General features: G+C 43.4%; 1 long non-coding RNA gene across 1 annotated transcript; it reads right to left on the bottom strand.

Annotated features, from left to right (window-relative positions):
- Window positions 1-9,549: 9,549 nt before the first annotated feature.
- Window positions 9,550-10,573, bottom strand: LOC125555655. The gene is made up of 2 exons (XR_007304801.1): window positions 10,013-10,573; window positions 9,550-9,855 (listed from the first exon to the last, which is right to left on the bottom strand). It is a non-coding gene; the product is annotated as an uncharacterized LOC125555655 (long non-coding RNA).
- Between the last annotated feature and the right edge of the window lie 3,997 nt (window positions 10,574-14,570).

Here is a 14,570-nt window from a genome sequence, read left to right as displayed (position 1 = left end):
TTGGCTGGTTTAGAACGGTGTGCCGCAAGCAGGCAACAATGTTGATCAAGACCCGACCCAAAATGCACAAGACAATGGAGGTTGGGGTCATTGGCAGGTTCCTCAACCTGTGCAGCTGCCTCCAATGCCTCCTCATTTGGTGAATTATCAGACATGGCTGGCTTCGCAGGGTCTCACTGTCCAACATGGTCTGGTGCCTGAAGACAATCTCATAGACAATGCTTATCAGGCCTGGAATGATTCTATCACCGTCTCTGACAGCTCTAGTTCTGCCCAGTCTGATCTGGGCATTCTGCCTTCTATGGATGTCGCCATTTTTGATGATTATGTGGTTTCTGACTCTCTGTCTATTTTAGTGGATGTTCACTCTTAGGGTATTAGGTTTGGGCTGTCTGCACATGGGGATGAGCTCTTGGCCATACTTTTGAATGATCCCATCCTCAAGCAGCATCTCAACAGTTTCATTTTCAATGCCCTGCGCCCGATCATTGCTACTATTGGCCCTTGGAGAGAGGGATATGGTATGAGGAACAATTTTGCCGTTGTGGATGTCAGAGTTTCTCAGGATGCTGTAGGATTACACTTCTACTAGATGCAGTCTGATAGTCATGCTCTGCTCACTAACTCATCTGTGGTCATTGAGGAGATTTCTGAATCTACTAAAGGGGCAAACAATGCTGACACTAATTTGAACTTTGGGGAGGTTTCTGAATCTGCTGTCGAGGCTAGCAATGATGCAACTGACATAGTGGCTCCACCAGTTCCAAATGTGCCGAGGGCCAGGCGTGCCCGGGCTGCAGCTCCTATTTCCACCTCGGAGGTCAGGCGTAGCCAGCGTTCCAACAAGTTTAATGGCTTCTAGACTCATGCTCCCACTGATACACGTGTGGCTTCCTCCAAGGTTAAGCCTCGTGTTATGCCCACGATTGGTTCCTCCAGTAATGCACCTACGATTGATGATGCAGTTCCTCCTCCAACCCCAATCTCCACACTGCAAGAGATTGGTGTTAACAGATGTGCCATTCTTGAAGATGAACTGACCTCTGAAGCCTTGCTTGCTACTGCGTCGGCTGCTAGTCCTTCTGAAGATCAGGGGTAGGCGGCCTCTCTCTCCCTGGAGTGATCTCTGCTTTTGCCATGTCACCTCTGCGATGCTGGAATGTGCTGTCTTGGAACATCAGAGGTCTGAATTCGGAGAAGAAGCAGTGGGCCCTCTCTAATGCCATCAACACTAGTGGTTGTGCGGTGGTTTGCTTGCAGGAAACCAAAATGCTTGAAGTTTCTTTTGCGTTCCTTAAAACTTGTTTCCCTAGACAATTCGATTGCTTTGCTTTTGTTCCTTCCCGCGGATCATCTGGTGGTATTCTTACGGTTTGGAAAAGCGCTTTATTTCGGGTACGGTTGTGTTTTCTGGCATCTTTTCGCTAGCTAATGTTTATGGTCCGTGTGCAGGTGATGATCGTATTGCGTTTACTTCCTGGTTGTATGATATCCAGATTCCTAATGCTCAAGATTGGTTGCTCCTCGGCGATTTTAACTATATGCGAGCTCCTGACAACTGCAACAAACCTGGGGGAACCTGAATGACATGATCACTTTTAATGACATAATTCGCAAGCAACAACTCATTGAGATTCCGGTTCAAGGTAGATCTTATACGTGGAGTAACATGCAACTTGATCCCCTTCTTGAGAAAATTGATTGGTTTCTCACCTCCCTGCACTGGACCCATTCATACCCCAAAACCCTAGTTAAACCCCTCGGCAAGCCAGTTTGAGATCATATACCCTACATGGTTACCATTGAAACCAAGATCACTCGAAGTAAGATTTTTCGTTTTGAATCATACTAGATTTTACACCCTGGGTTTATGGATGTGGTGCAAAAAGTTTGGGACAAACCAGTATACAACAAAAATGTTGCGGCCACGCTAAGTCACAAGTTCAAAGCCCTCCGTCATGCACTTAAGATTTGGAGTAAGCATATTTCTCGGCTATCTATTGCGATCACCAATTGTAATGAGGTCCTTGCTGAGTTAGACGAAATGGAAAACAAGCGTTGTCTCACACTTCCAGAAACAAATTTCAGAAACATCCTTAAAGCTTACCTTATCAGGCTGCTCAAATACCAGAAGCTTTATTGGAAAAGGCGTTGTACCATCTGTTGGATCAAGTTCGGAGACGAGAACACTACGTTTTTTCAAGCGATTGCCACAGAAAGATATCGTAAGAACAACATTGCCTCGTTCTGCACTGATGATGATCATGTGGTTGACGACCACCCTGGTAAGGAAGCTCTCTTACACTCCACATACAAAACCAGATTGGGGACCAATGCACAATGTGATATGAAGTTTGACTTGCCTTCAATAATCCAATGAGCAAATAATCTTGACCTTCTCACTGAACCATTCACCCCAGAAGAAATCGATGGAGTTGTCAAGGAAATGCCACCTGATAGTGCCCCTAGACCTGATGGTTTCAGTGGAGCTTTCCTCAAAGCCTGCTAGCCAATCATCAAACATGATTTCTACTCACTTTGCTCGTGATTCTATGAAGGAAATCTTGACATCACTAGCATTAATGATGGTCTCATTACTCTGATCCCCAAGGTAAACGTGCCCACATCAGTCAATGATTATAGACCGATCACCCTACTTAATTGATGTCTGAAACTACTGACGAAGCTCCTAGCCAATAGATTGCAACGTATAATTTTACAACTGGTACACCGCAACCAATACAGCTTCCTTAAGGGGAGAACCATCCAAGATTGCCTCGCATGGGCCTACCACTATGTTCATCAATGTCATGTGTCTGGTCGGGAGATCATTCTCCTCAAGCTCGATTTTGCCAAAGCATTTGATACAGTAGCGCATGAGCCAATGATTAACATAAAGCGTCATATGGGCTCCAATGATCGATAGATATCCTGGATTAATTGCCTCTTCTCCTCTGGCCGATCATTAGTCCTCCTTAATGGCGTGCTTGGCCGGCAATTCCCTTGCAGTTGCAGGGTCAGACAAGGGGACCTGCTTTCGCCGCTAATCTTTGTCCTTGCAGCAGAGTTACTTCAGGCATCAATTAATGACACTTTTCGACAAGGCAGGCTTGACTTACCATTTCCTTGCATTGGACAGACTGAATATCAAGTCCTTCAATACGCAGACGGCACGCTCATTGTCCTCCCTACATGCACTCGACAAGCCACCCTAGTTAAGCAGATTCTGTCTGACTATGCTTCCTCCATTGGCCTCAAGATTAACTTTCACAAATCCATGATGATCCCAATTAATCTTGAGGCATCTACCACGACCAATCTTGCTAGAGTATTTGGATGTGCAGTTGGCTCGATGCCATTCACTTACCTCGGCCTCCCACTGGGCACTACCTGACCTATGATCCAAGAATTTATGCCTTTGGTTTGCAAAGTGGAAAGAGAACTGACTCCCACCATCGCGATGATGTCGTACGGTGGCAAGCTATCTTGGTTCAATGCTTCGGTCACGTCTCTTCTGGTTTTTGCCATGTGTACTCTCAAATTCCCTCCCAAGCTCATTGAGATCCTTGATAAGATCAGACGCAGATGCCTCTGGACCAAGAAAACCGAACAGGGTGAAAAGTGTAACTCTCTGGTTACTTGGGATTTGGTCTGCCGACCCAAGAAAAAAGGGGGCTTAGGGGTGATCAACTTGAAAATTCACAATGAGGCCTTGCTACTAAAATTCCTCCACAAATTCTTCAACAGACATGATGTGCCTTGGGTCAACCTTATCTGGGAAAATCACTATGATGACAAAATTCCACACGCTGTGGACCCCGTTGGTTCGTTCTGGTGGAAGGACATTCTTAAGCTGACCCCCATCTACCGAGGAATTTCTCGGGTTCAGCTGGTGGATGGCACGTCGACCCTCTTTTGGAAAGATCTCTAGAGAGAGGAGGTACTGCAAATCTCGCACCCTCGTGCCTTCTCGTTTTCCATGCAAGAGGATCTGTCGGTTGCTGATGCGATGACCACTATGGACATGCAAGCAACCTTTCATCTTTCGGTCTCGCCCCAGGCTCTCATTGAGATCCACGATATCCAATCACAACCAACGTGGATCTCTCCATCGACATCTCTGCATGATGTCTGGCACTACTCCTGGGGATCCACGCTCTATAAACCGAAGGAGTACTACAACAATTACTTTAGAGATGGGGTGATGCATTAGGCATTCAGTCAACTTTGTAAATCCAAGTGCACCATGAAAATCAAAGTTTTTGGTTGGCTCTTGTTTCATGACAGACTCAACATGCGCAACATGTTGAAGAGGAGGCACTACAATATTGGCAACAACTTCAACTGCGTCCTTTGCAACCAACACATTGAGGAGATGGTGGATCACATGATCTTCTCTTTCCCTTTTAGTCAGAGTTGCTAGGCTAGACTAAACTTGGCTTGGCTAACATTTCTCTATCGCCTCGATCTTCTTCAAACCACAAAGGAGGTCTGGCCGAACCCATTTTTCTATGAAACATTCTTGACCGCATCATGGAGTATTTGGAAGGAGAGAAATAACAAACACTCTAGAGGACTGGCTCCCAGTGTTTGACTCTTGGCTCAAATGATTCAAGGAAGATTTGTCCTTACTACAACATAGGGTAAAAGCAGCGCATAGAGCTGCTCTGATCAATTTTTGTATTTCTGTTGTATAGCCTCCTTATCTATTTTTAACTGGTTGGGCATCTACACCTTAGGTGTGGTTGCAGTATGACGTAAAGTAGCTGATATGTCTATGTAAACCTCCCATTTATATAGATATATGATAAACAGTAGGGGTTTTCCCCCTACTGTCATTCTGTCAAAAAAGTCCAATTAAGCGTCTTGATCTATCTCTATAGATCTTGATGCCCAATATATAAGCAACTTCACCGAGGTCTTTCATTGAAAAAAAATCTTATTCAAGTATCCTTTTATGCTATCCAGAAATTCTGTATTATTTCCAACAACAATATGTCATCCACATATAATATCAGAAATGCTACAGAGCTCCCACTCACTTTCTTGTAAATACAAGCTTCTCCAAAAGCATGTATAAAACCATATGCTTTGATCACACTATCAAAGTGTATACTCCAACTCTGAGAGGCTTGCACCAGTCCATAAATGGATCGCTGGAGCTTGCACACTTTGTTAGCACCTTAGGATCAACAAAACCTTTTGGTTGCATCATATACAACTCTTCTTTAAGATATCCATTAAGGAATGCAGTTTTGACATCCATTTGCCAGATTTCATAATCATAAAATGCGGCAATTGCTAACATGATTCAGACAGACTTAAGCATCGCTACGGGTGAGAATGTCTCATCGTAGTAAACTCCTTGAACTTGTCAAAAACCTTTCGCAACAAGTCGAGCTTTGTAGATAGTAACATTACCGTCAGTGTCAGCCCTCTTCTTGAAGATCCATTTATTCTCTATGGCTTGCCGATCATTGGGAAAGTCAACCGAAGTCCACACTTTGTTCTCATACATGGATCCCATCTCAGATTTCATGGCCTTAAGCCATTTTGCGGAATCTAGGCTCATCATCGCTTCCTCATTGTTCGTAGGTTCGTCATGGTCTAGTAACATGACTTCCAGAACCGGATTACCGTACCACTCTAGTGTGGATCTTACTCTAGTTGACCTACGAGGTTCAGTAGTAACTTGATCTTAAGTTTCATGATCATCATCATTAGCTTCCTCACTAATTGGTGTAGGAATCACTGGAACTGATTTCTATGATGAACTACTTTCCAATAAGGGAGTAGGTACAATTACCTCATCAAGTTCTACTTTCCTCCCACTCACTTCTTTCGAGAGAAACTCGGATACGTCTCCAACGTATCTACTTTTCCAAACACTTTTGACCTTGTTTTGGACTCTAACTTGCATGATTTGAATGGAACTAACCCGGATTGACGCTGTTTTCAGCAGAATTACCATGGTGTTATTTATGTGGAGGAGCAAACATTCTCGGAATGACCTGAAACTTCACGGAGCCACTTTTCAGAAAAAAGAAAAATACCTGCAAAAGATGAAGGCCAGGGGGCCCACCACCTCTCCACGAGGATGGGGGGTGCGCCTGCCCCCCTAGGGCGTGCCCCCCTACCTCGTGGGCCCCCTGTTGCCTCTCCGACTCCAACTCCATATATTGAGTTTCGGGGAGAAAAAAATCAGGGAGAAGAAATCATCGCGTTTTACGATATGGAGCCGCCGCCAAGCCCTAAAACCTCTCGGGAGGGCTGATCTGGAGTCCGTTCGGGGCTCCAGAGAGGGGAATCCGTCGTCATCGTCATCATCAACCATCCTCCATCACCAATTTCATGATGCTCACCGCCGTGCGTGAGTAATTCCATCATAGGCTTGCTGGATGGTGATGGGTTGGATGGGTTCTATCATGTAATCGAGTTAGTTTTGTTAGGGTTTGATCCCTAGTGTCCACTATGTTCTGAGATTGATGTTGCTATGACTTTGCTATGCTAATGCTTTTCACTAGGGCCCGAGTGCCATGATTTCAGATCTGAACCTATTATGTTTTCATCAATATATGAGTGTTCTTGATCCTATCTTGCAAGTCTATAGTCACCTATTATGTGTTATGATCCGTTAACCCCGAAGTGACAATAATCGGGATACTTACCGGTGATGACTGTAGTTTGAGGAGTTCATGTATTCACTATGTGTTAATGCTTTGTTCCGGTTCTCTATTAAAAGGAGGCCTTAATATCCCTTAGTTTCCGTAAGGACCCCGCTGCCACGGGAGGGTAGGACAAAAGATGTCATGCAAGTTCTTTTCCATAAGCACGTATGACTATGTTTGGAATACATGCCTACATTATATCAACGAACTGGAGCTAGTTCTGTGTCACCCTAGGTTATGACTGTTACATGATGAACCGCATCCGGCATAATTCTCCATCACCGATCCATTGCCTATGAGCTTTTCCATATATTGTTCTTCGTTTATTTACTTTCGCGTTGCTATTGCTATCATCACTACAAAATACCAAAAACATTGCTTTTACTACTGTTACCTTTTGCTACCGTTACCACTACTATCATATTACTTTGCTACTAAATACTTTGATGTAGATATTAAGTTTCCAGGTGTGGTTGAATTGACAACTCAGCTGCTAATACTTGAGAGTATTCTTTGGCTCCCCTTGTGTCGAATCAATAAATTTGGGTTGAATACTTTACCCTCGAAAACTGTTGCGATCCCCTATACTTGCGGGTTATCAAGACTATTTTCTGGCGCCGTTGCCAGGGAGCATAGCTCTATTCTTTGAGTCACTTGGGATATATATCTGCTTATCATTATGAAGAACTTGAGAGATCCGAAAACCAAGATCTATCCCTCAACTACGAGGGGAGGTAAGGAACTGCCATCTAGCTCTGCACTTGATTCACCTTCTGTTATGAGTAAGTTTGCGACACCTACACCTGCTTCCGCTATTCGTTCTGATATGTCACATGTTATTGATGATGCCACTTCTGCTATGCATGATACTTATGATGAAACTACCTCTATGCCTGATACTACTGTGCCACTCAGTGATTTTCTTGATGAACAAATTTCTAGGGCTAGAGAAATTGAAAATATTGAATCTGAGGATACTGATGAAAGTGATGATGAAGAATCACTTGTTATTCCTAAGGGTTATGTTTTTGATCAAGAAGCTTTTTTCGCTATTTTAGCTTGCAAAAATAGAAAGGAACTAAAAAGGTTATTGGCTAAATGGAGTAAGCAATCTCTAAGTGCTAGAATGAAACCTGACCCTGCTTTTGCTACTTCACCTATCTGTGTTACTGATAAGGATTATGAATTCTCTGTTGATCCTGATATAATTAGTTTGGTTGAATCTGATCCTTTTCATGGTTATGAATCTGAAACTGTTGTAGCACATCTTACTAAATTGAATGATAAAGCCACCCTGTTCACTAAAGATGAGAGAACTCGTTACTTTTACATCCTTAAAATATTTCCGTTCTCATTAAAGGGTGATGCCAAGATATGGTTTAATTCTCTTGATCCTGGTTGTGTGCATAGTCCCCAGGATATGATTTATTACTTCTCTGCTAAATATTTTCCTGCTCATAAGAAACAAGCTCCTTTAAGGGATATATATAATTTTGTGCAAATTGAAGGAGGGAGTCTCCCACAAGCTTGGGGGAGGCTTCTCCAATTACTTAATGCTTTGTCTGATCATCCTCTTAAGAAAAATGAAATACTTGATATCTTTTATAATGGACTAACCGATGCCTCTAGAGATTACCTGGATAGTTGTGCTGGTTCTATTTTCAGGGAAAGAACACCGGATGAAGATGAAATTCTATTGAATAATATGTTGACAAATGAAAATAATTGGACACCTCCGGAGCCAATTCCTGAGCCTATTCCTAAACCAACTCTGAAGAAGAGGGGTACTCTATTTCTCAGTCCTGAAGATATGCAAGAGGCAAAGAAATCTATGAAAGAAAAAGGTATTAAAGCTGAAGATGTTAAGAATTTACCTCCTATTGAAGAAATACATGGTCTTAATTTACCGCCTGTTGAAGAAACATATAATCTTAATCCTTTACCTATTGAAGAAACTCATGGTCTTGATAACCCGACACAGGTAGTAAAAGTAAATTCTCTCTATAGATATGATAAAGCTAAAATCCCATTTACTAAGTTTGCTAGCCCATTCTTAGATGAGTTTGATAAATTTATGGCTAAGCAAGAAGATTTTAATGCTTATTTTGGTAGACAATCGAAATACAATTCAAATATGCTTGAACACTTGGGTGATTATATGGCTAATGCCAAAGGTGAACTTAAACTTAATAGTAAACATGCTTCTATGGTTACTACTCAAGTAGAACAAGTACTTAAAGCTCAAAATCATTTGCTCAATAAATTGAATAATAAGAATAATGATAATGCTGTTAGAGTGGCTACTAGAACTGGTAGAATGACCCAGGAACCATTGAATCCTGAAGGCCACCCTAAGAAAATTGAGCAAGATTCTCAGAGAAATAATATAGATGAACCTAGTTCTTCTAAAAGGAAGAAGAAGAAAAATGATAGGACTTTGCATGCTTCTAGTGATCCTACTGTTGAAACACCTGAGAATCCAAATGATATTTCTATTTCTGATGCTGAAACACAATCCGGTAATGAACGTGAAACTAGTGATAATGTTAATGATAATGTTTATAATGATGCTCAACCTAGTAATGATAATGATGTAGAAATTGAACCTGCTGTTGATCTTGATAACCCACAATCAAAGAATTAATGTTATGATTAGAAAGACTTTGTTGCTAGGAAACATTTGTAAGAGAGAGAGCCTTGGGTTCAGAAACCCATGCCTTTTCCTCCCAAACCATCCAAGAAAAAGGATGATGAGGATTTTGAGCGCTTTGCTGAAATGATTAGACCTATCTTTTTGTGTATGCGATTAACTGATATGCTCAAAACCAATCCTTATGTTAAGTACATGAAATATATTATTAGAAATAAAAGAAAGATACCGGAAGCTGAAATTTCCACCATGCTTGCTAATCTCTCTCTAATAATAAAGCACCGATTGAGTCTCCGGGTTCACCGTCACAATGCGCTTTCTTCCCATGTCATAATACGCTTCTTCCTGTCCGTTTTTTCTTGATTTGATATTTTTCTTAATATCCAAGGTGGTACTATCTATATGCGTCCGTACATGCAGTAATCTATATATTTTCCGTCTACGCTCTTGCTCGGGCCTTGCCTTGCGATCGTTCGTGGCTGATGCGTTGCCACTTGGGCCTTAGCCCGTCTGCGTGAGATATTCCAGCGAGTGTTTCTGTAATAAAAAGTATAGAAGATTATGGTTAATAGATAGTCCCACATCGTTTACTTGTAGACTGTCCCACCAGTTTAAATGTGTTTGTGAGTTGACGACAACAAGTAGCATCAAAGGAGTTGGTCAAAGATGGAATTAATCGAGCGGGAGATGCTACCTCAAGAATCAAAGGAAATAAACAAAGAAGAAGAATAGAAGGAACTCAGGTCATGTCATGGCTGGAGCAGAGGCAGCGATCGACTGTGGGATGGCAAAAGAACAGAGGCAAGCCCGGACCCGGCCTCAGAGCAGAGGACGAAAGGGGCACCGACCGGGAGCACGTCGGACACCGCCGCCACCGGTGCCTCACTCGACGGATCCAAGCAAGGCAGCTCGTCAGAGCAGAGGAAGAAAGGGGATGGACACCACAGCCACCGGCTATTCACTCCACGGACCCGCGATTTGTGTAGAGAGGGGACCCGCGGTTTATAGAGAGGGGCGGGGGGAGCCACGAGGCTCGTTCTCGGCGCGACCAAGTCCTACTTTGCCTCCTAGCTACCTTGCACACCGGCCCGACCCCCGTCCCTCGCCAGCCTCAGCGTCCTCTCCTGGCCCAGGCCGGAGCAGACGGCGGCTGGGGTGGCTGTCTTTGGCTGGAGCACCAACGCGTAGGCGGTGGAAGGAACTGGGGGCGGGGCGGAGAAGACGAGAGAGCAGCGCTGCTGGGAGCTGGGTGATGATGGATGAGGAACAGCCTTGTGGATAAGGGCCACGAAGGAGATAGCTCTGTCGGTGCTTTTTTGGATGTGAGAGCGACGGAGCGAGAGATGGGAGATGGATGCAGATGCATCTCCGTGGAGATGAATGGATAAGCATAAGCTAGCTAGCGGTGGAGGTACACGTGATGGCCTGATGGGTGTTACGTGCCGGCGCCTCACTCGACGGATCCAAGCAAGGCAGCTCGTCAGAGCAGAGGAAGAAAGGGGATGGACACCACAGCCACCGGCTATTCACTCCACGGACCCGCGATTTGTGTAGAGAGGGGACCCGCGGTTTATAGAGAGGGGCGGGGGGAGCCACGAGGCTCGTTCTCGGCGCGACCAAGTCCTACTTTGCCTCCTAGCTACCTTGCACACCGGCCCGACCCCCATCCCTCGCCAGCCTCGGCGTCCTCTCCTGGCCCAGGCTGGAGCAGACGGCGGCTGGGGTGGCTGTCTTTGGCTGGAGCACCAACGCGTAGGCGTTGGAAGGAACTGGGGGCGGGGCAGAGAAGACGAGAAAGCAGCGCTGCTGGGAGCTGGGTGATGATGGATGAGGAGCAGCCTTGTGGATAAGGGCCACGAAGGAGATAGCTCTGTCGGTGCTTTTTTGGATGTGAGAACGACGGAGCGAGAGATGGGAGATGGATGCAGATGCATCTCCGTGGAGATGAATGGATAAGCATAAGCTAGCTAGCGGTGGAGGTACACATGATGGCCTGATGGGTGTTACGTGCCGGTGGGCTAGGCCCCAACATTGTTTTTTGTCAGCCGGTTATTAATATTTCTTGCGTTAGGGTCAACACTTAATAGTGTAAAAGATATTGGGAATGAAATATAATATTCCAAATCAAACAATCCTTCCATTAAAAAAACTACATAATCAAAATCATTAGAATCCATTTCGCAAAAAAATTATTAGAATTCAATTTTTTTGATAATTTGATAAAATACTTTAAATGGATTATTAAACTCTTCAAGAGTATGTAAGGGCATCTCCAACGCCGACCCACAAAAAGCCCGCAATCATCCAGACCTCATGGTCCGGACGTGTTTTCTCATCAAATGACGGTCTGTGTCGGCCCGCCGACTGGTCCAAACTTAATTTCTCTCGCAATCCAAAAACTAGCTGGGTGCTTGGCGGGCGTCCGGACATCTGCCACCCTCCATTCTATCTGCCATGGCCCACCCAAACCCCAGCCCCCCTTTCCCACATCCTTCCCGTCCGAAGTGGTCAGCGCCGCTCCAGAGCACAACGATGCATTTATGCCGGCTCAGAGCGACACGACCTCTCACTGGCACTCTCGCATTGAAAGTGGTGCCTCCCGAGAGCGCCGCTCGCGCTGTTTCCCGGTGCACGCGACAACTCCATGTTCAAATGACATGTCATCATTCCGCCTCCCTACATTAAGCATGTGCGGTTGCCCAAGAACCTACTACGATGCCACATGTTCGTTTGTCTATTGCCCACCATTAACCACCTCGTCAGTTGCCCTGCCATCTACCGACTATGTAAACTCCAGCCCCGGCCATAGCCGCATCCATCCTCCTCCTCGCTGCACAACGACTGTCATGGCCATGGTGCGGCGACTAGAAGACTGAAATGCCACCATTGCTGTCAACCGGCAGGCAGACAAAGGCATCCGCTGCGGACATCCCAATGGAAGATGTTCGGAAAATTAAAAAATATTCATGTTTTATCAATAGTTCGTGTATTAAAAAAGTTAATGAAATTGACCAAATTTTGCCAATTCAAATCATATGGAAAAATATCCTAAAAATTCAAAAAATGTTTTATTCATTCATAAAACATCCACTGATTCAAAAAAGATCATGCATTACCAAAAATGTTTGTTAATTCAAAAAAATGTTCGTGAACTGAAAAAATTGTTCCACTAATTTCCAAACAATGTTCGTCCATTCTAGAAATGTTCTCCGATTCAAGAAAATTGTTAAACAATGTTCAGAATTTTTAAATAACTTTAAAAATAGTATAAAATGTTCATGAATTCAAAAAAGTTCTTGAGTTTAAAAAATGTTCAAAAATTTGCAAAAGTGTTCATGAGTTTCAAAAAACGTTCATGATTTCACGAAATTGAGATTGATAAGGAATCTCGGTGATACAACAAAATGTGATCATGGACATTGGAGATATTTTTTTTCACCCGTTGCAACGCACGTCCCTTTTGCTAGTTATACTTTTAAGGGTGGAATACCCAAGAAACTTGGAGATCCCGGTGTACCAACTATACCATGCATCATTAAAAGAAATTATGTTAAAACTGCTTTATGTGATCTTGGAGCCAGTGTTAGTGTTATGCCTCTCTCTTTATATCGTAGACTTGATTTGAATAAGTTGACACCTACCGAAATATCTTTGCAAATGGCTGATAAATCAACTGCTATACCTATCGGTATTTGTGAGGATGTGCCTGTTATAGTTGCAAACATTACTATTTTAACGAACTTTGTTATTCTTGATATTCCCGAGGACGATAGTATGTCTATTATTCTTGGAAGACCCTTTTGGAATACCGCAGGGGCTGTTATTGATTGCACTAAAGGAAATGTCACTTTTCATGTTAATGGTAATGAGCATAGGGTACACTTTCCGAGGAAACAACCTCAAGTTCATAGTATCAACTCTATTGGAAAAATTCCATCGATTATATTTGGAGATTTTGAATTTCCTCTTCCTACTGTCAAGAAGAAATATGATATTCTTATTATTGGGGATGTGCATATCCCCGTTGAGGTAACATAGTGTTATTAGAAATTTCTCCGGTTCCATGTTACTCAGAATGAGTTCGTTAACAAGACTTGATCAACCTTGTTAGAGGATTCCTTTTGATGACCATGAGATGGATGAAACTAGAAGGCACAACCTTCTGTACCCCACTTTTACTTTCTGTTATTTATATTAAATAAAATAAAAATAAATATTTTTCTGTCTGTTATCTGATTATCCGTGCAATATAAAAATATCTCGAAAATAAAAGTTCTCCAAATGCCCTTAAATTTAAATATATTTTTTTCTAAAATATTTGAGAATATTTGGCACTAAGAACACAACAGGGGGGCCAACCACCTTCCCACGAGGGTGGAGGTCGCGCCCTACCCCCTGGGCACGCCCCCTGCCTCGTGGGCCCACGGTGGCCCTCCTTCACTTATCCTTTCACCCATACACTTCTTCTTCCTCCCACAAACACGAATAACCAGCTCAAACCTGAGTCCAAGCTCATTTTGCTACCATTTTTGATCTCCTTGCTCAAAGCACCTCTCATAAAACTGCTTGGGGAGATTGTTCCTTGGTATGTGACTCCTCCATTGGTCCAATTAGTTTTTGTTCTAGTGCTTTATTCATTGCAATTTTTCTCTGCTTAGGTGACCCTGTTCTTGAGCTTGCATGTCAAATTTATATGGCCAAAAGTAGTTTTGATGCATGATATAGGCCCTAGGCACTTGTAGGAGTAGTTGCTATCAATATTATTGAGTTTGGTTTACTTTTATTTTGAAGTTACTAAAAAATTTCAGTATTTTTCAGAGGAAGAAATATGCTTAGGAAAATGTTCCAAGGTGGTTCCTCAAGGAAGCAAGGACCCATGCTTGCAATGCGTTATGCTGATGATGAGCCGCCAAGAAACGCTCCAGTGCGTCCTTGTGAATGGCCCTCGGAGAACTTTATGGATCGAGTAGGAATTAAGGAAGAATTCAACGCATATTTGCGTAACGCTGATCTTGTGAGATTTGAGGAAGAGAAGTGCAGCCAGTATCACAACCTCACCAGAACCTTTGTGAGGAGGTTTGAATTTTCAACTTCACGTAATTCTCCAACTGTCCTGTTTGATCTCCATGATAAATCTTACACTATGGACTTAGAGGATGTTACCACTGCATGCAAACTTCCACAATGGGGTAGTATAAGGGATCCTCGCAAATCTGAATTTAGGGATTTTCTTGCTAGCATAACTGTGGGAG

This window comes from Triticum urartu, chromosome 5, assembly GCF_003073215.2.
Source record: "Triticum urartu cultivar G1812 chromosome 5, Tu2.1, whole genome shotgun sequence".
NCBI classification, from domain to species: domain Eukaryota; kingdom Viridiplantae; phylum Streptophyta; class Magnoliopsida; order Poales; family Poaceae; genus Triticum; species Triticum urartu.
This window is presented reverse-complemented; position numbering and strand designations above follow the sequence as displayed.